This window comes from Orcinus orca, chromosome X, assembly GCF_937001465.1.
Source record: "Orcinus orca chromosome X, mOrcOrc1.1, whole genome shotgun sequence".
NCBI classification, from domain to species: Eukaryota; Metazoa; Chordata; class Mammalia; order Artiodactyla; family Delphinidae; genus Orcinus; species Orcinus orca.
This window is the reverse complement of record NC_064580.1, coordinates 119,524,805-119,550,655: the sequence shown is the minus strand read 5'-3', so window position 1 is coordinate 119,550,655 and position 25,851 is coordinate 119,524,805. Positions and strand designations below refer to the sequence as shown.

The 25,851-nt window shown below is 41.4% G+C and overlaps 1 protein-coding gene and 1 pseudogene across 2 annotated transcripts in view; one reads left to right on the top strand and one right to left on the bottom strand.

Moving 5' to 3' along the window:
* The window catches only part of FGF13 (fibroblast growth factor 13), a 501,144-nt gene that overhangs the window by 345,233 nt on the left and 130,060 nt on the right, over positions 1–25,851 (top strand). The window lies entirely within an intron of this gene.
* LOC101273296 (60S ribosomal protein L17-like) lies at positions 15,270–15,866 on the bottom strand (annotated as a pseudogene).

The window sequence follows — 25,851 nt, the reverse complement described above, 5'->3', positions numbered from 1 at the left end:
GAGCTTGATAATGTGTGTGCTTTCAAGTGTGTGTGTATATATGTGTGTGTGTGTGCATCCCACAGACACATATATAATGCTGGGCTAATTAGCAATGAAGAACTCTCGTCAACAGCATCATTGGTCAAGCACTGTTGGCTCCAACTAATGATTGAGTCTGCCCACCCTGGGTGCATATAGGTGCATATTGAAAATAAGAGTCTGGGTTTCTGAGTGATGCTTTCAGGCCCACAGTGCATTGCACCAGTCAGGTGCAGGTGACATGTGACAGGGAATGATGGTGGGAGGAGGAGCTGTGACAATGAGATAGAGGGCATTTTACGAGAAAATGCAATGTCACCTTTGAAGAATCTGTCCATGAGCGTGAAGTGAGTGGTACCAAAAAGCTAAGAAAAGGGGTTTGAGAGGATAGATGAGAAGCAGGGTGCTTGCCATTTAGCTTCAACAGTTTTTCCTTGTTAGGGAACTGAGGATATTTCAAGTAAATGAAGAAGAAATTTTTAAGGTTTGTGGGAGCAAAGTGTGTCAGGCTTTATAAAGTACATTAGGTCTAAATGTGGTGACGTAGGCCTCTCTTTGAAAGGGTCACCCAGCGAAACTGACTCCTTTCTGGAACTCAGTCAGAAAGGATGGCACTGACTGCTCCAAAGTAGGCACTGTTTTTCAAAGGGTGGATTCTTGCCGTCATTTGCTTCTTAGTCCTAAATCAGACTGGGTGCTACCCCACCACCTGGCATCAAATCAAGACTCACTCTGCCGCCCAGAAAGCAACATTGCATTTACGTTTGCTTCCTGGGCAACCCCAGTAGAGATGAAGGACACCGAATGGACCCTGATAAATAGGAAGCAGCTCCTACCCTCCTGACTCAGTTTCCAGTCCCCTATCTCCTACCTGCCCTTTCAGCTATTAGAAGGGATTGTAGCGATTTCTACTCACTTTCTCTAGCGCTTGCATCACCTCTGAATCACCTCTCTTGTTTCTCAGCAGTAGCAATTATGCAGCTAAGATAGGTCATGCCTTGACATCCAAATAGAGGAAACTTCAAACCCCAGTGATTTGGATTGGGAAGCTAGAAATGAAAGCAGAAAGGCTAATTAGGAGGTTGATAACACCATAGCAAGAAAGAGATTGTAGGCCTCAACCAAGGCAGCTGCATTTAGAGTTGGGCAAATGTAGGAGTAATTTGCTAAAAAGGTCCAGGAGAACTTGGCGTTGTCTCGGATGTATGGCTCAGAGGGAAGAAAAAAATGATGAGCTTGAGGCTTCAAGACTTGGTCCCTTGACAAATGGAGGTGCCTTTCAAAGAAAGACAGCAGAAGGAAGAGTTGATTTAACATGTTGAGTTCTGTTTCAAAAAGATGAGTCCGAGGTGCAGGCGCCACATCGTATTGTAGAATTGATGCTTTGGAAGGAGTCCCAAATTTAAGAATTGTGTGAGGAGTACACAGAGTAGATGAGACCACTAGGGAACATGGGCAGAAAGAGAGGGCAAGTAGTCGAGGATGGCCCCCCTTGAATACCTGGTTTTAGGGCCGAGGAAGAAAAAGACAAAGAGAAACTAGGAGAAGGGAACAGGGAGCAGTGGTCAGAAAAGTAAGTAGCGAACCAGGACAGCACAATGTCATGGAAACCAAGGTAAGAGAGCGGTGGCCAATACTGTTAGATTCTTCAAAAGATCAAGGAGAGTGTAAGCTGAGACAAAACCATTGGATTTGGTGGTCATAACTCCAGTTTCTCCCTTTATTATAACAAAATTGAATCAAAACCATGGCTACCATGAAGTTCTTAATAATGGTATAACAACCGCAATGGATGTTTGACGGAAAGGCTTTGGAGAAATAAAGGGATCCAATTTTACTTTATTTATTCATTCAACAAAACTTTATCGAACTTTTCTACATGCCAGGCATCATGCAAGATGTTCTCTGTCTGTTGCCAATATCAGTTATAATATTAGCAGTGCCCTCCCCATGCCTTAGAACTAGGTCTTGATGCAATTATTAATAACTCCTCATTTCATCTTCAAAAATGCCCCGATTTGGACAATAAATTATATTTATTGCTTATGGTCCCCATCTTCAGACTTGTCTGGTCTAGTCCAGTTCTATAACTCTTTCTGCTTCTACAAAGTCTTTCTGAACTCGACTGCAGTGGGACCCTTATGTGAGCCATGTTGTCTATGAAAAGAATCACTCCCCGATTATCTTCACAACTCGTTGTGTATTCCCAAACATACGTCTTACAATTTGTGTAACGTGTCTCACAACGTAGACTGTGTGTGTTCCTGAGGCTCACCTGCTCAAGACCTGCCATTCACGTGTTATCTGCCAAGAATCCATGACAGCCATTCCATCTGGATGGATCTTGATGATTCAGAGTGGGTGTGTCAGTTACTCACAGAAATAACTCACGGTGCAAACTAGCCTGGATTCATTATGGCAGAACTGACTTGGCTAAACCAAAATTTCCCCAGTGTAGAAATGAGGATTGGAGTATTTTTAGCTGGTTCATAAAGAGTTAAGTGTGTTAGCTACAGGCACTTGTAAATCCAGGCTGTGCTTATTTCTCAGGTTTATAAATAACTTAAACCTATGTAGGAGTTAATTAATTTGGCTCCATTCCACCTACAGTTTACCTTCTTGAAGGAATAACTTGACCCTTCTTATACCCTGTGTTTATAGTTATAAAGAGAACTCCCAACAAAACGAAGAAAACCACACTTCTGTGGAGAAGCTCTAAGATGTCAGACACAGCACAGAATGTCAGAATACCTCTTCCATTAAGGACAAACACATACATGGTATTATTCCTGGCTGGAGTTGCTTACCATTCTGGTTTTTTCTCCTTTAAATGACTGATCTGCTACAGCAGAATGAACTTGTGACTTGGTAGCACTGAATTTTCCTTACTCTAGCCTGACCTCTCCTTTCACTGGCGAATATTTTAAAACAAAATTATTGCCTTTCAGACAATAGGTCTGTTTCTTCACCTCTGAGGCTTCCCATGATTAAATAAGAAGTTACAGGAGTTTTCTCAGTTGTCAGAATCCCAGAATGCAGGAACACTTAACAGTAAGAATAGAAGAGACCACTTGTCATGCTGACAGATTTCACTGGTAACACCTCTGAAAGGATCTGACAGATTAGACTCCAGGTAAGGCCCAAGAACCGAGCGTAACAGATGAAAATGAATTCAGTCGTTTGATGTCACGATGTAAATGAAATGTGACTTCATAGAAAGTACTCATTCCTGATGCCATGTCCCTTGCGTCATCCAGTCTTCCCAGCCACTGAAGTGACTGCCATCACAAAATGTCATGCCAGAGTCTAGCCCAGTAACTGGGATGGTAGCTTGCATTGTATTGTTGATTTCAGTTTTTAAAATGTAATCTCAATGAATCATTCATTTCATGAATGTGACTAAAATTTTATCGTAAGTTACAAATAAATAATGGTTAAGAAAAGTCACATACCTCACTCAGGGAATTCTGCTATAAGATCTGAGAAACAATGGGCAGATAAAAGTGGGAAGCCATCCACTCTTTTTCAGAGCTATGAAGTCCATTGGATTTCACCATTTTGAGACTTCGGTCCGGGATGGAGAGGAGGCTCCTGCTCTGAGCCATGTTACACTTAGGTTAGAACATTGGCTGTGAGAATAGATCTTGCCTCTTACTCTTGAACCAGCGCAAGGAAAGGATGGCAGTGACAGAGCTGCAGGCTGAGGCCTCATGACTGAAGAGAACACCAACTAGTATTTAGTGAGCACTTGTTTTGTGTCAGTGATTCTTCATGTAAACTTGTAATATTTAACTCAGTCCTGACATCTCAATGAGATTGTTCCTGGCATTGTCTCAATTTTGCAGATAAGGAAACTGAGAAAGTGTCTACTCATTGTCAGCTCAATGACTCTGGGACCTAGGACAGGGCCAGAAATGAAACCCAAGGTTTTTAGAGCACAGTCTATGCTCATTTCTCCACATCATGCAGCTTCAGGTGAAGTGTAAAGGCAGGACAAATTGTCCTCATTGAAGCCTTGCTGAATCCTTCATGTTTATAGGTTAGTACATCTTGTATGGTATTGATGCCTAGTTTGTTAGAATCCTTACTTTCATGCCTATCAAGATTTTCATGGCACCTGTATTAGCCCAGATGTTTCTAATCACAGGGCCTTTGCTAGGCCCTGACCGCCATCCACTTACTCCTTGGACGTTACAGTCTAAGATTGCCCTGCACTCTAAGCACCCTGGATTTCCTGGTTGGGGGTTTCTCATGATCAAACTACTCAGTCCTAGAGGTAGACAGAGCTCTCTTTTTGTGTGTCTGCAGATGGAAGCACCTCAAGCCACACTCGGCGTGGATTAGTTTCCTGTGGCAGCCGTAACAAATGGCCACAGACTTGGCTTAAAACAACAGAATTTTATTCTTTCGCATTTCTGGAGGCCAGAAACCCAAAATCGAGTTTTGGCAGTGGTGCACTCCATCCAGAGGCTCTAGGAGAGGATCTGCTCCTTGCCTCTTCTAGTTTGGGGTGGCTTCAGGCATTCCTTGGTGTTCCTTGGTTTGTAACTTCATCACTTTACTCTACGCCTCTGTCTTCATATCACCTCCTCTTCTACTGTGTCTTTTTCTCCTCTTTCTCCGATATCCCTTGCCTTTCCTTTATAAGGACATTTGTAATTGGATTTAGGGCCCACCCAGATAATTGAGGATGATCTCATCTCAAGATCCTTAATTTAATGACATCTGCCTCTTTTTTCAAATATGGCAATATTCACAGGTTCAGGGATTAGGATGTGTACATATCTTGTGTGAGAATCAGCATCCCCCACCAGTGCTCTGAATCACAGGGAATCAGGCTGCCCAGGGCCAAACTGAGTCACTAAGGAATAGGAGGATAAGGTGGTGGCTACCCTCCCCTCCTACCTTTTAAAATATGGCCACTCACCCATTGCGTCCTCCAGTCCCCAAGCTACCCTGACACCCCATGAGATCAGTCTCAGGTCAACTGAGGTCCATCCATTCGTGTAAACAGGGTAGTATAAGAGAGATCGCAAGAACTTAGGAATCTCACAGAACTGGGTTTGAAGTTACTCAAAACACTTCCTTTTGATGTGACCTTGGACATGTTCACTGACCTTCTCTAGGACTCAGTTTGTTCACCTGCAGAACAGAAATGAGATGAAGCAATCCATTTTGGTCAGAGGCTCCTGTAAGAGAAAAAAAGTGTCTTGGCTTTGGGGACAGAGAGACATGGGTTTGTTTCCTGGCTCTGCCACCCACTAACCACAATTTGGGGCAAGACACTGAAAATCTCTTAAAGCTCAGTTTCCTCATGCACACACAGTAGGGATAATAACCCTTATCTTACAGAGATGCTAAGATTTAATAGTAAAAGTTACAGAAGCTATAGTTGGTGTTAATGCATGTTTATATTCATTATTGTTATTGTGTTGTCATCAGCTACAACTCCGAGAGGGCAGAATCTATGCTAGACATCCTACCATGCACTGTGGAGCAATGCAGAGATGCATCTTGGTCCTCCTGTAGAGAAGACTGAGCTTTTAGAAGGAGAAAGATGGTATGATTGTGAGAAACTAGAAACACCACTCAACGTATGCCCCTGAAAATTAATTCCTTGGGGTACAGTTAAGTTATAGGCACTCTTGGGTGAAATTGCATAAATTTGAAGAGTTTAAAAAGGGGTGAAGGGGCTAAGGGTTAATTATGTTTTAAGGAGCCAACATTTTAACTATGGTAAACATTTTGATATCCAGACCACAGATCAAAGCTAATGTCTTTCCTGTCAAAATTCGTAGATTTTAAATATGTCCTGGGGAAAAGTTGAGAAATGTGGACAACTAACAAATGAACCCTTTTTAATTGCTTTTTACTTTTCTAGCCGAATGCTCATGGAGATTTTCTTCTTGTTTTACTGGCAAATTCCAATTAGGGTCATTAGAGTGACAAAACCAGCTTGACTGTTCTTAAATATCTTGCTTTGTACAGAAGTTAAAAGTGTTGCTGCAGACATCAAGATATTACAATTCAGACCACCGAGGGAGCCTTCCAGGTCAACAGTCCACATTAGCCTGGTTCCTGCCTCCTTTGATTGCAGTCAAGTACAAAACAGCTGTTAAGTCTTTGGACAGCAGTTCAAATGCATTGCCACAATCAATAGTAGAGAAAAAGGACTTCCCTAAAGAAAGCGGCCAGCGAACAGTGACATACAGAAGGCGGGCTTTGACATCATAGTAAGCATCAGGCCAAGGAAGTAGAACTCTTGTTTCCTGCATGTGCAAATCCAGGTTCTGAGGATCCATTCTCGTGCTCAATAGACAGTGAGTAAGTGCTGCTGACCCTTGAACAATGGGGGGATTAGGGGCACCGACCCTCCACAGAGTCAGAAATCTGCCTAGAGCCTGATAGTTGGCTGGCTGTATCCGAGGTTCTGCATCTGCAGGTTCAACCAATCGTGGATCATCTAGCATGTACTGTACTATGTATCTAGTGAAAAAAATATTCGCGCAATAAAAAAACCTGCGCAATTCACACTCGTGTTGTTCAAGGGTCAACTCTACTTTGCAAATTCACCAGCCTTGTGCCAGATGCTGGCGATACAGAGATAAAGAAGACAGCCCTGACGGGCAACCTCTGAAAGTTACTGTGAGACGCTCCTGCTCATTTTAGGAAGGGTAGGGGCGGAGACTTCACAGAGGAGGGGCAGTTTCAGCTACATATGAGAGGGTGGAATGGGAACTAAGCCTGGATATCAGAGGCAGAGATTTTATTAAATGCAAAGGACAAAGACACAGAGATGTGAAAACAAACAAAAAAGAAGCATTAAGATAAGTGAAGGGGGAAGGGCTGGCTCTTTGGGTCTGAACATATCCAGAAAGTGTTTCTGGGTAGATCCAGGACCAGATGACGGATAGGATATAGGAGAGGAAAGAGGCTGAAAGGCTGTGAAGCCTTACTTAGGCTTGGGCACTGGGCAGGCACTGGCCAAGCCTTACTTAGGCTTGGGCAACTGGGCAGGCAGTTTGGGTTTGCCCAGCGTACTTTCTCTGTGCAGCAAAATCTGGGCCACCAGAGACAGCGCATCCCTGGAGCTCTGGGTGATTAAGGGCTAATTCAAATAGCAGGTAATCGTTCCTCATTTAATTTCTTTTAAAACATTTTCACAGTGCAGATAATGAGGAAAAATCTTCTGCTTTGAAAAGTCAAGCAGGATCCACCACTTTAAAGAAATTAGTCTCAAACTCTTGCAAATGGAAGCTAGTAAGTGAGCAGATATTGGCAGTTTGGTTCAGGAGCTTAAAGATTTCCCTGTCCCACTAAAGAAAGATTGAATCATTGGTTAACCATGAAGGTTTTCCAAGGAAAAAGAGGAAAGTCCCAATGATTTTTTTTGTTTATTTCTTTTTTATTTTTTATTTTTTTTGTGGTACACGGGCCTCTCACTGTTGTGGCTTCTCCCGTTGCGGAGCACAGGCTCCGGACGCGCAGGCTCAGCGGCCATGGCTCACGGGCCCAGCCGCTCCGCGGCATGTGGGATCTTCCCGGACTGGGGCACGAACCCGTGTCCCCTGCATCGGCAGGTGGACTCTCAACCACTGCACCACCAGGGAAGCCCTTTGTTTACTTCTTATAAAACGATTACATTTCCTCTCTTTGACCTGGTGCGAGTAGAATTGGTAATGTATTGCAACTTGAAAACTAGCAGTTGATTTTGGAATCTTAGTGTTAACAGGGACCATTTCAATAACATTAAGCCTCAGAGTGGTTATGTGGCTTGCCCAGAGTCACACAGCTACTTAGTTGCAGATCTAGCTGGACCAGAAGACAGAAGGCCAAGGTTTTCATTACCTTTCCTTTTGTCAGTGCTGCCCTCTGGCCACGGTAGTGAATGATGGTTGCATTTTGCTGGGTGGTGAGAAAGGACAGTAGGAAGTGAGGTAAAGAGATGGTTGGGGGAATTCTAACAAACTCTTGGAGGCAGGAAGTTCTCTGGTTCACTGTAACACCTTGGAGAAACCAGCCCACTTGAAGCAGGGGCTTCAGATTAGAGAAACATGGAAATCAGTCCCCCGGGAAGACCCTGGAGATGCCAGACTATTTGACCCAGGCTTGGTAAAGAACTGCCAAGGGCTTTTAATTTCCTACAAATAAAACAACCTTCTCCTCCTCCAGTGCAGATATGGAGTGGGTGTTTATATATTGGTTCCCTTGCCCTCTTCCCCAGTTTGTTTTCTGGAAAGTGGAGGGTGAAATCCCTCCCTGGCTTTTCCCACAGGACTGGTTGGGAAAATAGGGAGGAAAAGGAGTTTAGATTTTATTCTAAGTCTCTTGGGTAGTCCCTGGAAGATTTTAAGTAAGGAAATGAATGATATGATTTTTTTAACCATGTTTTAAAATTGAAATATAGTTAATTTACAATGTTGTGTTAGTTTAGGTGTACAGCCAAGTGATTCAGTTATACACACACACACACACACACACACACACACACACACACACACATATGTATATTCTTTTTCAGATTCCTTTCCATTATAGGTTATTACAAGATATTGAACATAGTTCCCTGTGCTATACAGTAGGTCCTTGTTGGTTATCTATTTTATAAATAGTAGTGTGTATATGTTAATCCCAAACTCCTAATTTCTCTCTCCCTCCCCACCCCACTATCCCCTTTGGTAACCATAAGTTTGTTTTCTATGTCTGTGAGTCTGTTCCTGTTTTGTAAAAAAGTTGATTTATATCACTTTTTTAGATTCCACATATAAGCAATATCATATATTTGTCTTTTTCTTTCTGACTTACTTCACTTTGTATGATAATCTCTAGGTCTATCCATGTTGCTTCAAATGGCATTATTTCATTCTTTTTTATGGCTGAGTAATATTCCATCGTCTATATATATACCACATCTTCTTTATCCATTCATCTGTCAATGGACACTTAGGTTGTTTCCATGTATTGGCTATTATAAATAGTGCTGCTATGAACATTGGGGTGCATGTATCTTTTTGAATTAGAGTTTTCTCCAGATATATGCCCAGGAGTGGGATTGCTGGATCATATGGTAGTTCTAGTTTTAGTTTTTTAAGGAACCTTCATACTATTTTCCATAGCGGCTGCCCAATTTACATTCCCATCAACAGTGTAGGAAGGTTCCCATTTCCCCACACCCTCTCCAGCATTTATTGTTTGTAGACTTTTTAATGATGGCCATTCTGACCGGTGTGAGGTGATACCTCATGGTAGTTTTGATTTACATTTCTCTAATAATTAGCGATATTGAGCATCTTTTCATGCACTTGTTGACTGTGTGTATGTCTTCTTTGGGGAAATGTCTATTTAGGTCTTCTGCCCATTTTTTGATTAAGTTGTTTGTTTTTTAACAATATTAATTTGTATGAGCTGTTTTCATATTTTAGAAATTAATCCCTTGTTGGTTGCATCATTTGCATATTTTCTCCTAGACCGCAGATTGTCTTTTTGTTTTGTTTATGGTTTCCTTTGTTGTGCAAAAGCTTTTAAGTTTGATTATGCCCCATTTGTTTATTTTTATTTCCATTACTCTAGGAGATGGATCCAATAAAATATTGCTGCAATTTATGTCAAAGAGTGTTCTGCCTATGTTTTCCTCTAGGAGTTTTATAGTACCTGGTCTTACAGTTAGGTCTTTGATCCATTTTGAGTTTATTTTTGTATATGGTGTTAGAGAGTGTTTGATTTCATTCTTCTACATGTAGCTGTCCACTTTTCCCAGCACCACTTATTGAAGAGACTGTCTTTTCTCCATTGTATATTCTTGCCCCCTTTGTCATAGATTAATTGACCATAACTATGTGGATTTAATCTCTGGGCTTTTTATCCTGTTCCATTGATCTACATATCTGTTTTTGTGTCCGTACCATACTGTTTTGATGACTGTATCTTTGTAGTATAGTCTGAAGTCAGAGAGCATGATTCTTCCAGTTATGTTTCTGTTATTCTTTCTCAAGATTTTTTGGTTATTTGGGGTCTTTTGTGTTTCCATACAAATATTTTAATTTTTTGTTTCATTTCTGTGAAAAATGCCATTGGTAATTTGATAGGGATTGCATTGGATCTGTAGATTGCCTTGGGTAGTACAGTCATTTTAACAATATTGACTCTTCCAATGCAAGGACACAATATATCTTTCCATCTGTTTGTATGGTTTTCAATTCTTTCATCAGTGTCTTATAGTTTTCAGAGTACAGGTCTTTTGCCTCTTTCGATAGGCTTATTCCTAGGTATTTTTTTTTAATGTGATAGTAAATAGGAGTGTTTCCTTAGTTTCTCTTTCTGATATTTCATTGTCAGTGTATAGAAAGGCAACAGATTTCTGTATATTTATTTTGTACCAGCAACTTTACCAGATTCACTGGTGAGCTCTAGTAGTTTTCTGGTAGTGTCTTTAGGATTTTCTATGCACAGGATCATGTCACCTCCAAACAGTGAAAGTTTTACTTATTTTCGAATTTATATTCTTTTATTTCTTTTTCTTCTCTGATTGCTGTGGCTAGGACTTCCAAAACTATGTTGAATAAAAGTGGTGAGAGTTGGCATCCTTGTCTGGTTCCTATTCGAGAGGGAATGCTTTCAGCTTTTCACCTTTGAGTATGAAGTTAGCTATGGGTGTATCATACCTTTATTATGTTGAGGTATATTCTCTCTGTGCCCACTTTCTGGAGAGTTTTTATTATAAATGGATGTTGAATTTTATCAAAAAATTTTTTCTGCATCTATTGAGATGAACATATGGTTTTTATTCTTCAATTTGTTAATGTGTATCACATTGATTGATTTGTGGATATTGAAAAATCCTTGCATCCCTGGGATAAATCCCACTTGATCATGATGTATGATCCTTTTAATGTATCATTGTGTTCGGTTTGCTAGTATTTTGTTGAAGATTTTTGCATGTATGTTCATCAGTGATATTGGCCTGTAATTTTCTTTTTTTGTGATATTTTTGCCTCTTTTTGGTATCAGGGTGATTGTGGCCTCATAGAATGAATTTGGAAGTGTTCCTTCCAAAAGGAACACATGTTGCAATTTTTTGGAATAGTTTCAGAAAGATAGCTGTTAACTCTTCTCTAAATGTTTGGTAGAATTTACCCATGTAGCCATCTGGTCCTGGACTTTTGTTTATTAGGAGTTTTTAAATTACTGTTTAAATTTCAGTGCTGGCAATTTGGTCTGTTCATATTTTCTGTTTCTTCCTGGTTCAGTCTTGAGAGATTGTACCTTTCTAAGAATGTATCCATTTCTTATAGGTTGTCCATTTTATTGGCATATAGTTGCTCAGAGTAGTCTCATGATTCTTTGTATTTCTGTGGGGTTGCTTGTAACTTCTCCTTTTTCATTTTTGATTTTATTGCTTTGGGCCCTCTCCATTTTTTTTATAGATGAGTCTGGCTAAACGTTTATCAATGTTGTTTATCTTTTCAAAGAACCAGCTTTTAGTTTAATTGAAGTTTCCTATTGTTTTCCTCGTCTCTATTTCCTTTATTTTTGCTCCGATCTTTAAGATTTCTTTCCTTCTACTAACTTTGGATTTTGTTTGTTCTTCTTTCTCTAGTTGCTTTAAGTGTAAGGTTAGGTTGTTTATTTGAGGTTTTTCTTGTTTCCTGAGGTAAGTTTGTATCGCTATAAACTTCTCTCTTAGAACTGCTTTTGATGCATCCCATAGGTTTTGGATCATCATGTTTTTGTTTTCATTTGTCTCTAGGTATTTTTTAATTTCTTTGATTTCTTGAGTGATCCATTGGTTGTTTATTAGCATATTGTTTAGCCTCCACGTGTTTAATATTTTGCAGTTTTTTCTTGTAGTTGATTTCTAGCCTCATAGCGTTGTGGTTGCAAAAGATGCTTGGTATGATTTCAGTTTTCTTAAATTTGCCAAGGCTCACTTTGTGACCCAGCATGTGATGTATCCTGGAGAATGTTGCATGTGCACATGAAAAGAATGTGTATTTTGCTGCTTTCCAATGGAATGCTCTATAAATATCAACTAAGTCCATCTGGTCAAATGTGTCATTTAGCACCTGTGTTTCCTTATTGATTTTCTGTCTGGATGACCTGACTATTGATGTAAGTGGGGTGATAAAGTCCCACACTATTATTGTGTTAAGTCTATTTCTCCTTTTATGGCTATTAGCATTTGCTTTGAGGTGATTGTACGTTGGGTGCATGTATATTTACAATTGTTATATCTTCTTCTTGAATTGATCCTTTGATCATTATGCAGCGTCCTTCTTTGTCTCTTGTGACAGTCTTCATTTTAAAGTCTATTTTGTCTGATATAAGTATTGCTACTCCGGCTTTCTTCTGATTTCCATATGCGTGGAGTACCTTTTTCCATCCCCTCACTTTCAGTCTGTATGTGTCCCTAGGTCTGAAGTGGGTCTCTTGTAGACAGCATATATATGGGTCTTGTTTTTGTATGGGTCTTTGTTTTGTTTAGCCAGTCTATGTCTTTTGCCACGGAGCAACTGGGCCCATGTGCCACAACTACTGAGTCTGCACTCTAGAACCCGCGAGTCGCAACTGCTGAGCCCGCGTGCCACAACTACTGAAGCCCGTGCGCCTAGAGCCCGCGCTCCGCAACAAGAGAAGCCACCGCAATGAGAAGCCCACGCACCGCAGTAGAGTGGCCCCCGCTCGCCGCAACTAGAGAAAGCCTGCGTGCAGCAATGAAGACCCAACACAGCCAAAAATAAATAAATAAATTTTTAAAAAATGAGAGCTGTAAAGTCAAAATGGTGACTACAGACTACTTACACAAGAGATTTTGTTGTGAAGTGGATGAGAAATGAGGTGGCAGGTGGAATGGAGATTTAGGGTAAAAGGAATTTTTTGTAAAAATGGCAAATACCTAAGGCAAGCCCATTTGCTGCTGAAGATGATCAGAGGGAGAGGGAGAAATTTGAGATGTAAGAAAGAGAGGGAATAATGAGAGGAAGGGGACCCCTTAGAGGGCTAGAGGGGATGCGATGAACACTGAGCACAAGTGGAGGAGAGAGCCACAGAGAGAAGCAGGGACATTTTACTATACGGCTGCTCCTTTGTCAATTGACTGGGCCTAGAACATCATCTGTGAGCGAAAGGTTAGATGTTGGATTTGTTTGTAGGTTTGAGAAGGGAGAGAAAGCTGTGAAATCGTTGTTTTGGCAGTAGGAATGTGAACATGAAAGCAAGTGGTGTGATGTTCAGGCAACATAGAGGGCTCATTTGAAATTTAAAATCAGGGTTTTAAATTTTAAAACGAAACCTGCCAACACTACTGTGTGTTTTTGCAGACAATATTCAGCTGCTAAAATAGAGGGATGTAGTAGGCAGAGAGGAGAGTTGACTGAAGTTGGGACTTTGCAAGGCAGATGTGATAGAGGGAGAGAGAAATTAGTGAGCTAAGCTTGTTTGCAAGAGAGTGAATACAGTGATGGATTGTTGAGTCAAAGGTTTGGATAGAGTGAATTGAAGACATAGGGTAGATGATTAACTGTGAGAAGGTGGTGAGTACCTTGCAGGTCTTGATGAAGTTAATTACTGAATGATCTGGAAGGAAGAGAAACAGGCAGATAGAGAAAGAGGAGCCCAAAAGGGAGATTGAGGAATGACCTGTGAAGACGGAGAGGGAAAGAATGTTTCTAGAAGGAAGGAGCAGTCAGCAGGGTGAGACATCAAGTAAGGTAGGGATAGAGGGCTTCCCTGGTGGCGCAGTGGTTGAGAGTCTACCTGCCGATGCAGGGGACACGGGTTCGTGCCCCGGTTCAGGAAGAGCCCATATGCCACGGAGTGGCTGGGCGCATGATCCATGGCCGCTGAGCCTGCGCGTTCGGAGCCTGTGCTCCGCAACGGGAGAGGCCACAACAATGAGAGGCCCGCGTACCGCAAAAAAAAAAAAAAAAAAAAAAGATAGGGATAGAATGACAAGAAGATCGTTGTTAACCTTGACAAGAGCCATTTCAGTGGAGTGATAGTATCCATTCTGGTGGACTGAGAATTGATTGGGGATGAGGAAGTTGAGACAGAGAAATCAGAAGCTGGTTGTGCAGGGAAACTAAAAAATTAGGTGGTTGCTAGACAGGAATATGGAGCCTTAAGTGACTGAGCAACTCTTGCTTTTTTTTAATGGAAATTATTATTGGTATAACTGTAGATTCACATGCAGTTAGTTGCAAGAAATAAACAGAGATTTTTTTTGCATGACCTGCCCAGCTTCCCCTAACAATCACATCCTGCATTAACACAGTACACTATACCACCCAGGACATTGACACTGCTATAAAATGCCGATTCTACCCAGATTTCCCCAGCACCACCTGCACTTGCGTGTGCGTATACATATTAAATTCTATACAGTTTTATCACTTGTGTGAGTTGTGTGTGCATCAGCACTCTTAGGACTACACACGGTTCCAACACCAGATGGATCCCTCATGTTGCTCTTTTATAACCACATACGTCACCCTCCTGCATCCCTCTCACCATCCCTCCGCCATCCCTAACTGCTTGCAACCACTAATCTCTTTTCCATTTCTATAATTTTGTCATTTCTTGAATGCTATATATGTGAAATCACACAGTATGTAAACTTTGGGAATTGGCTTTTCTCATTCAGCATAATTCCCTGAGATTCACCCAGGTATTGTGCATATCAATAACTTTTTTCCTTTTTATTCCTGAGTTCCATGATATAGATATACCACACTTAGCATAACCATTCACCCATTAAAGAACATCTGAGCTGTTACCTACTGGTTTTCCAATCTTACACATAAAGCTGCTATAAACATATTTGTACAGATTTTTGTGTGAAGATGGGTTTTCATTTCTCTGCAATAAATACTTAGGAGTGCAATTACTGGGTCATTTGATAGTTAGTTGCATGTTTAATTTTTTAAGGGACTGCCAAACCATTTTCCAGAGTGACTGCACCATTTTACATTCTTAAGAGCAATAGATGAGTGATCCAGTTATTGGCATCATCACCAGAATTTTCTCCTGTTATTTTTTATTTTAGCCATTTTACTAAGTGTACAGTGGTATCTTATTGTGCTTTTAATTTGTGTTTCCCTGATAGCTAATGATTTTGAATGGTTTTTTATGTGCTTATTGGCCCTCTGTATATCCACTTTGGTGAAATATCTGTTTGACTTTTGTCGATTTTTTTTTTCAGTTGGATTTTTTGACTTTTACTCTTGAGCTTTTTGGTTTTTTTGTTTTTTTACTTTTATTTGCATTTATTTTTTGCGGCATTTATTCCCGGGCCATAAGTTTTTGTTTCTTCAGTTTCTTCTGGGATGTCTTTTTCTTCTGGGCAACCTCCTCTTGTGGTTTAGGAACAATCTGTTCTTTTTCAGTAAGGATCATCTCAGTGTGGCAGGGAGACCTCATGTATGGGTTGATCCGACCATGAGCTCTATAAGTCCTGTGCCTAATCTTGGGGGCTTTGTTCACCTGGATGTGCTCAATGACCAGAGAATCTACATCTAAGCCCTTAAGTTCAGCGTTACTCTCTGCATTTTTGAGCATGTGCAGTAAAAATTCAGCACTCTTTTTTGGGCCACCGACCCTGCTTCCAGCCCCACTGTCTGGCCTGGGCACACCTACCAACTCCACCGTTGTAACGACGGAATGGCACACGTTGCTTCTTTAAAGTGACATCCTTCAGATACTTGGTGGCTTTTCAGATATGCATGCCCTTAATGGCCTGGGCAGTTTCACGAGCGTTCTTAAAGTGAACACAAAGATTTGAACCTCTTGACTTGCATGATTGTGTGGGGTTTTCTGGGTCAAGTGAATAGCGAACCATTTTTAGAGGTCACCTCAGGCCGTTTACTGGAAAAGCTACTCTTGAGCTTTGACAGTTCTCTGTATATTCTAGATACTCTAGATAGTTTTAGTCAGATATGTGGTTTGCAAATATTTTCTCCCAGACTGTAGCTAGTGTTTTCATTCTCTTTGCATGGCCTTCCTCAGGGAAAAGAGTTTTCTTGAAAAAGTTTTCTTGAATTTCACTTGAAAGATTGTGAAACTCCCTCCTGTTCTTCATGGTTTCAGATGAGAAATATGCAGTCAGTCGAATTGGTATTCTCTCTGGGTAATGTGTTCTTTCTGTTTGGCTGCTTTCAAGATTTCTTTTTTGTCTTTATTCATCAGAAGTTTAATTATAATGTGTCTTGGCATGCATTTCTTTGTGTTTATACTATTTGGAGTTTGCTCAGCATCTTGAATCTATAGGTCTACATCTTTCACCAAACTTGGGAAGTTTTTAGCCCTTATGTTTTTACATTTTTTCAGTTCCATTTTCTTCCTCTCCTTCTTGGAGTCCTATGATGTGAATATTGGATCTTCTGTTGTTGTTCCACAGATCTCTGAGGTTCTGTTCATTTTTTTTTACAGTCTGTTTAATTGCTGTTATTCATATTTTGTGAATTCTGTTGATCCATTCTCAAGTTCACTGATTCTATCCTCTGTCATCAATCTACTATTGATTTCATCCAGTGATTTTTAAATTTATATTATTGTATTTTTCATTTTTATGATTTCCCTTTTGTTCTTTTTTATAATTTGTATTTCTTTTCTGAGATTCTATATTTTTTCATTTGTTTCATGAGAATTTCTAATTGTTGTTTAAGCATTTGTATGATGGCTGCTTTAAAATCCTTGTCAGATAATTCCAACATCAAAGTCATCTCAATGTTGACATTAGTTGATTATCTTTTATTAAAATTCACATTGTGATTTTCCTGGTCCTTGGCATGACAGGTGATTTTTTTATTGTGTCATGGACGTTTTGGTAAATATGTTAGCCAAACAGAGAAGGTGCAGAGTCAGGTAAGTTTATAAGTTTCATAACAGAAATTTGAGGGCATTCTTATCCAATGGACCTAATATTTTTTCTCTGAAACAGAGATGCAGCATAAAAGCCCAGACACTGAGTTTGACATTCCTGGCTGCTATGAACCCCAGCTGTTAGACCTTTGGCAAGTCAAGTAATCCCTTTATGCCTCAGTTTCCCATAGAAGGGAAATAACAATAGCGTATATCCTCATAGGAATGTTATGATGATTAATTGAAATGAAATCATATTTGTGAAGTGCTTAGAATCAGGTATTACATAAGTGTTTGTACATAAAACTTTCTCATAGGGTTCTTGTATTAAATGAAATAAGTTTGCTAAGCACTTTGCTTATCAAACTGCTCAGTATTCAGCATTCAAAAAATAGTCATTTTCCTACTTATTCTTTTCAGCCTTAGGCTGTTCTCTTGAATTAAAAGCATTGGTCAAAATTTGCCAAACTCAGCTGAATCCTGTGCCTTTGGTAGAGAGGGTCGAGGTGAGAGTGGGCATGGGCATCTGGAACCAGTGTGGGTAGGAATAGTGGGGATGGAGCAACTGAGTATGAGGAATTTCAGAACGCCTACCTCAGTGCACTTTCTGCTGCAGTGCTCTTTGCCTGCAGTGTTCTATGCAACTTGCTGCCTTTCTTTTCCGTAAGCCTGCGTGCTCTCTTGGTCAGGACCAGCAATAAGAGAAGGTTCCAACCTCTTCACATCACAACATGCCCTCCATGTTGCAATATACACCCTCTCCCAAAGTAACATTTGAATGTCCCTGAGAAAACCATTGTTTTGAAGTGTCTGAAATATGTTCATATGAGCAGTCAGCTACATCAATCGTGAAAAAAACCCTCTTAGTTCTATTTGTTTTGCAACAGTGGAAAAATCATACGACCTTTCATGGTAGTAAAGGAATACAAAGAAGAATTAAGAGTGCCATCTTGTGGAGCGAGCTGCTATTACTACTTAGGAGTTACAAAAAGCCACCAGTGGGAGCTGAGTGTGTGGTTTTTTTTAATATCCTCAAGGCCCAGCCTGGAAGAAATGCTTGAAAATTACTTGATGAATAAATGAATGAATGAGAGAAGGGGATAGGGATGAAGCAGAGACTTGCTTTGGAAAGTTATTGGTAAGATGGATGTCACCTTGATAAAATGTCTAATGCCCTGGCCATTGTTGGTTTGGAGACCTTTAAAAATGGTATTGTAGGGTACCCTGAGGCATTATTATGTGCCTGCAGTAGAGGAAAATGAGGCATGAAATGTTTGCGTAAGTAAATCACAGGCTACCAACTTTTCCATGTTCTGGTCTTGGCAGTGGTAGATGAGTAAACTACCTGATGGTGTTAGTCTCTTCCTGTAAGTATCAGTGTGCTACGAATTCATAAAGCATTGAAAGAACATGAAGAATAGGTTTGCTTCCGAGCTGGTAGGTGCTGTCTGTGTTCTAGAAGGTTGAACTAAATGAAATTGAAAAAGAACTATTTTGACTTGTGACAATGTCAATTTCATAGGGATCGGCCTAATATTTCAAACTAGTTCATGTAACAAATTTATTCTGGACGTACAATAGGTCTAGATGCTGAGCGAGGCCCTGGAGCATACAGAGACAAATAAGACATGGGTCTTGGCTTCAGGTACCTCACCATTAAGTGGGGGAAGTGGACACTTAGATAACATGCCTTGTGTTCTAGTCATTTCTGTTAACTGCCAACTGTGTAAGGTTAAGCCAGACTCTGTGGAGGTGCTATGGAAGCTCTAGGAAGGCATAACAGTTTGGCGTGGCGGATAAGAGCATGGCCTCTGGCTCCAGCTTGGCTGTGTTTGAATCTTAATTTTGCTACTTACCAGTTGGATGACTTTGGGCAAAGTACTAAACTTCTCCATACCTCAGTTTCCTCATCTATAAATTGGGAGAATACAGTGCCCCCTTCACATGAATGAAGTCAGGGTGAAATGAGTTAATATGTACAAAGCCCTTGCCTAGCTTCTGGTAAGTGCTGTATACGTTTTAGCTCTCGGCATCATCGTCGTCATCAGGATCATCATCATCATCTCTGTTGCTACAGAGGAAGCATTTGAGGTGTGTTTTGTAGGGTGAGCTAAACTTCACTATTAGTTCTTTCACTTTTTAAGTTTAAAAATAAGTTACTGGGACTTCCCTGGTGGTGCAGTGGTTAAGAATCCACCTGCCAATGCAGACGACACGGGTTTGAGCCCTGGTCCGGGAAGATCCCACATGCCACGGAGCAACTAAGCCCGTGCGCCACAACTATGGAACCTGCGCTCTAGAGCCCGCGAGCCACAACTACTGAGCCCATGAAGCACAACTACTGAAGCCCGCGCACCTAGAGCCCGTGCTCCACAACAAGAGAAGCCACCGCAATGAGAAGCCCATGCACCGCAAGGAAGAGTAGCCCCCGCTCGCTGCAGCTAGAGAAAGCCCGCATGCAGCAACGAAGACCCAACACAGCCAAAGAATAAATAAATAAGTAAGTTACTTATTGCGGTCCTACTTTTACTAGTTCCCATGAGGAATGGGTAGAAACCATTATCTCCTCCCTTCTAGTAGATCATCATCTCCTTCAAGTCTGGTCCTGAGACAGGGCCTAGAGCAAAAGAGTGGCACAATGACAGGACAGAGGACAGTAGTACTGGTGTCACTGGACTGTATGGTACATTGGGCTTGTGTTAAGAGTATGGAAGATTATTTGAATCTATCCATGTACACACTTGTAAAGGTAAAACCCCTTCTGGGTTGGCTTTAACAAAATCAACCGAAAAAACTAGAAAGAATCTTCACAAAATAAAGGCATGGGTGTGTCCTACTGCCAGCATATGGTACCTTAAGTGTGTTCTGTAGACGCTTGATGGACGCTGAATGGTCTGTGTTCTCAAGTTGTGAAATAACTCCTCCATGAAACACAGTTTGTATTAAATTGCTTAATCCTAAATTATTTTTTGTGCCTTAGCAAAAGTATTGACGGCTAAGAAGGACGATTATAAACATAAACCGTTATGGAATATGGACAGTCCAAATTTTACTTTGGTTGTAATGCCTTAGCCACTTAACAATATATTGTAGCATGGCTTTATGAAAAGTGGATAATGTTCATCATTTGATTGTTCAGTATTTCAAAGTTCTTAGGCTAATGGGCAATTGTTATTGATGTTTAATGTTTCTTCAAATGTACAAGTGGGAACAGTGACATGTTTGCTCCTCTTCCCCATCACCGCCCACTTGGTCCCGGAGACTTGGGAAGCCCATCTGCCTTACTCATCAGGAAGTCCAACTTTGCTCCTGTCATCTAGGGGCCCAGTGAGATCAGGATTTCTCTGGAAGGCCCGCACGTGACCTCACTGGAAGGAATAGCACTGTGCATCAGGACCAGTTCTCGGGCACAGTACAGACTGTGGGGGGCACAGGCCATAAGGGTGGACTAACTAATTTCATGGTTCTATTTGTATTAACTTGCTTCCTGGAATCCTGATCCCTCTTTAAATTTTACGCAGCTACTATCATTTGCCTTTACTGAGTATCAACTGATCACCTCTTTCGCTTTTCAGTGAGGCCCTTTTTCTGGACTAAATATAGACCAGCCATCACCTTGAATTCACAATGACGCAGCAGTTAGCTCAGTGGGGGAATAGTCTTCTCTGCTTCTGTGGTTTGAGCCCACTCTATATACATTCATAACTAGCTTTGCCAGCAAGACTCAATGAATGACACTTTGTCTAGATTCCTGTTAGGGACCAATAGTATGAGACGTAACACCAGTCTAACACAAGATCTATAATATGTGTAGTTAGAGTACTTCATGGATTTTAAAAGTTACCAAAGCTAATGACCTGTTAAATAAATCACAGAGGTAAAAGAAAAAGTGGCCAAAACCATAGTCGATCAATTTGTGTTAGAACTTGAGATTCTAATTTACCATCCGGCTAACAGAACATGCTTTTGAATAGAAAATGAGACCCAACCTCTGGCCATCTTTACATCTTTGCAACTTACTCACAAAACTAGCAAAGTTTGCTCAATGCCAGTGCTAAACATGGTTGAAAACAGCACGGAGTTAAAGGACTGACACACAAAATACATAATTGAAAATAAACAGTATCAAAATTCTGTCTGGGGGGACTTCTCTGGCAGTCCAGTGGTTAAGACTCCACACTTCCACTGCAGGGGTCACAGGTTCGATGCCTGGTCGGGGAACTAAGATCCCAAAAAAAAAAAAAAATTCTGTCTGGGTAAAACCTTTGCTGTCGTTGGGGGGTGCTGTAATTTGAGAGTACAAATTCAGGAGTGACGAGATGTAAGGTATCGCGCTCCCTATGCCCGCCCTTCACCTAACCAGTTATTCCTGTGTTGTAGTCCTTCCTGTTGTATTCTGGAAGAAGGGAAGCTCATAGAAGATTGCTCCAGATTTAGAAATAATACCAAAAATAGAGATGATAATAATATTAGCAGCTCCAATTTCTGGAACCTTTTCTCTGGTTGGGTGCTTAAAATGTGTTACCAGGTTTAGTTCTTGCTAAAGCCCTGAGACATAGGTACTTTTATTCTCCTCATTGTAATATTCGAAAAACTTGCTTTTAAAGAAGTCATCAATTTATGTTTTCTCTGAAAGCACAGAGAACAGAACCTAACCGATCAATAGCAAAAATGAAGGCTCTTTCTACTTTTCACTTTAAATGGATCTGTTATCACAGCCTCTGCGGAATTTAGCAACCCAACCTTGATGTTCTAAATCCTTCCAAACTGAGTTTGCTCCCTTCCTTTCAGAGAGAAAAGCTTCTTTTTCTTCCAGAATCATGACAGTCTCCTTTCTCCTTGTCTACTCCATCCTGAATGTCAGGGAAAGAAGAGAGGGTGTCCCATGTTTATCCACTGATTACTGCCCTTAAATGCCCTATAATTATTTCTGGAGGTACAGTACCAGGAAAATTTGACTATCCTATAGCTGTTGATACACAAAAACATCACATATAGGGTTGCCAGTTTTAGCAAATAAAAATAGAGGATGCCTAGTGAAATATGAATTTCAGGTAAAGAACAACAAAATTTTTTAGTATAAGTATGTCCCAAATATTGCATGGGCCATACTTATACTAAAAAAATTCATTGTTATCTGAATTTCAAATTTCCCTGGGCATCCTATATTTTATCTGGCAATCCTCAATGTTATTTATAATTTCCAAGTTATATAAATGAAATACAGCAGTAAGGCCAATTTTAACTTGTTTCATTCTAGTGGGACTCCTACAGAATGAGCTGCACTTCCTTAGAGTCAAATGAGCAGCAGAATGTCCGATTTGGTTAATGGGCCATCAGTGGAGTACAACCAAGTTAATAATAATTAATAATAATGTAATTATATTAATAATATATAATAATAATTAATTATATCTCGCTTAAATAATTATTAATAATTAATAATCACTTAAGAGAAAGGAAACATGCTAATTATATGTAGGATTGCATCAAAGTTCTCTTTAGTTTACTTATTTTATTTAGTTTATTTATATAGTGTTTCAGGTCTGAAAGGGCTGTGCAGGACAATCAGTCTAATGTTCCCCCTAAGATCCCCTACCCCGGCCTGGAACCCCATTCTTCCATTTCAGGGTTGCTGGCGAAAAGGTGGCAGGCCGATGGGGGATGGGGTCGGTTGGGGCTGAAGTCCAACGCTTGCCAAATCACACCCTCCCAGGCTGAGCCTGCTAAGAGCTGGTGCCTTTGGAAAATCATTTGCATAACACTAGACTGTTGGCCCCGATTCGCACAGACATTTAACACTTGTTTGCAGAGTCAGTACTGAGAGCCAAACACAAGTTAAGTTCTGGGAATACAGAGATGGATGGCGCACGGTCACTTCTTTCTAGGAATGCAGAGTCTGGTTGAGGATGGACAAGTAAAAAGATCATTACGGATGTGCCACGGTACAGGGTGTGCCCTGTGCACGACGAGAGTGCAGAGGAGGGGCGTGCTCTTTCAGCCTGGTGGCGTGAACTAAGAGACCTGTTCAGAGAATTTTCAGCTTGAGCAGAATCCAGATGGAAGAATGGGGTTAGTGAGGTGGGAGTGGGTTGAGGGGAGAAAAAGCATTCCAGTGGGGAGGAGGGCAAAGCAGATGCACAGAGGTGTGAGATCAAATGCCAGGCTTTGGAGCTTCTAGATACTCATTTTAGCTGTAGTGAGGGTGGGGCATTGGGTGCCGAACCATGAAGGGTCTCTACAGAGAGAATGCAGTTGGGAAACACTGGATTAAACAGTGCCCTGTAGGGTGGTTTTGTTCTTTGCTATATTCTTCCCAGTGCCTAGAATAGTGACTGGCAAATAGTAAGCACTCAATACATGTTGTATTAAATGAATGAATGAACGAGTGATTGCATGAATGGTAGGACTTGTCAGAACCTTCAATAGGCCAGTGTATGTTACAGATCTCAAAAGAGGGGTGTAGTATGCAGAGTTTCTGCCTTATTTGACCACATAACTTTTTTGTTTCACTGAATAATACATTTTCAAAGACTATTGATTTTTGGAACACGTTTGGGGAAATCATGTGCTAAAGGAGACCTGCAAATGGATAGCTATATGAATGAATATAAAGTGAGAGAAATCCAGGATAATGTTTCAGGGATTACACTTGGGAAAGATCATGTTCAACTTTGTAACCGGATGGCTCATTGCAGGTGGGCAGCATGGGCAACCAGGCACAAGGTGAGCCAGCCCCAGTCCCTGTGGGTTTTGCAAGACCTTTTCAGGGACAATAACTCCTTTCCTTCATTAACAAGTCAGATTATACTCCAGCTAATCAGGAAAATACCCAGCTTCCCTATGGGCCAGATGTTCCCACACCAATGTTAATCTCTGAAACAGTGGTCTCGAGATGATCACAGTTAACATTTATCAAGCACTAACTTCGCATCAGGCATTTTCTACATTTTATCTCATTGATTTTCCATGGCAGTCACGGGCATAATGATGCCACAGTAACAATTACTTATTGAGTGTTTAAATCTGTGCCAGGTCCTGGGCTAGGCACACTTTACAGACATTATCTTGTTCATGCCTCGAAGCAACCTGACCCATTTCTAATAAAACTGAGGCACAGAGAGGTTAGGGAACTAGTGCAAGGTCACACCGGTAGTCAGTGGCAGAGCAAGGACTTGAACCTGGGTCTTTCTTACACTAAAAGCCACATGCTTAACTACCCCACCACGCTGCTGTCAGGGCTACTATAGATATCGGGTCTTTCCGGAAAAACCTTGGCCAACCCAGTGATTCCTTTGCAATGCAGCTCCTGTGTCCACACAAACATATCTTTTTTTTTTTTTTTTTTTTCCGGTTTGCGGGCTTCTCACTGTTGTGGCCTCTCCCGTTGCGGAGCACAGGCTCCGGACGCTCAGGCTCAGCGGCCATGGCTCATGGGCCCAGCCGCTCCGCGTCATGCGGGATCTTCCCAGACCGGGGCACGAACCCGTGTCCCCTGCATCATCAGGCAGACTCTCAACCACTGCGCCACCAGGGAAGCCCCACACACAAACATATCTTGAAGAAAAAATCCTAACCTCAGTAGCTACCATGAAATAGGATCCGTTTATGACTGCTTGCCAAGTAGCCATGGATCAAGTGTGTATCATTGTTCTCTACGTGAGAGATAAGCTCGGTGACAGCGTTATTGGATGAGAACAGTCAGCTGAGTGGTGCTCCACGCTGATTCATACCTGCAGCTGACGCAGGATGTTGGCTCCCGCGGTGTCACACAATTAGACACCACCTGGGACAGAACCAAACCAAGCAAGTCCGGGCGCTGCTGTGCCAGACCCCAAACTGTACAGTCCTTCCTACTCTTCTCACAGGAGTTCCAGGCTTCCATGAATCTGCTTCGTGCCTTTTTTTCACTTAGACCAAAATAAAAGGAAGTGGGCTGACGGGGAGGATTAATGAGATGTCACCTCCTAGGCTGCTGGCACGGACACTGGCTGCTTGCGAGATTTATTCCCATCATTGCCTAGTCTTTGTAGATGAGTTAATATGAATGGCATGTTTTAAAATTTATAGTAAAGTCTAATACATATACAGAAGATTGCATATGTAATTAGTGATTAATATTTACACACTGAACACCCCTAAATAATGACCACCTAGGTGAAGAAGCAGAACATTAACAGCACCCCAAAAAGAGCCACTCTGGTCACTAACTTCTAAGGGTAACGTCTATCCTGACTCTGAACAGCATAGAAGTTAAAACAAACTACAGGGCTTCCCTGGTGGCGCAGTGGTTGGGAGTCCGCCTGCCGATGCAGGGGACGCGGGTTCATGCCCCGGTCCGGGAAGATCCCACATGCCGCGGAGCGGCTGGGCCCGTGAGCCATGGCCACTGAGCCTGCGCGTCCGGAGCCTGTGCTCTGCAACGGGAGAGGCCACAACAGGGAGAGGCCCGCGTACCGAAAAAAAAAAAAAAGAAACTACATGTCAGACATGAAATTTGGACCATCTGACTCCAGAGCTTATACATCAGATAATGAAATGCATGCCTAAAAAACTATAAAACTTTCCAAATTCCATAGAGAGAAGAATGTTTCTAGTTTTAAGAAAGTGTTTGATGGTGTCTGAAGGTAAAATGATAGGTACCTAAATAGCCGGGCCTGAAAGGGTGGCTGTGAGGAAAGGGGCCGGTGGGTGATGCTGGGTTTCCAAGACGCTGTTCCTGATGGGGCCGATGACAGTCGTGATCTCAAAGGGCTAAGGACCAAGTCCCAAACGTCGGTAACTTTGCAGTCCCTCCGGAGGCCAGCGAGCATGGGTCTTAAATGCAACCAGGTTTTATGGGGCCAAGATGACCCTTGGCTGTGCTAATACAATCACTGCCAGGCTCTGCCCTATATCTCTAGTCTCGAATCCTCCAAATTCCCTCAGCAATTATCATCCCTTTTCACAGGTGAGAAAATTGATGCTCAGTAAGGA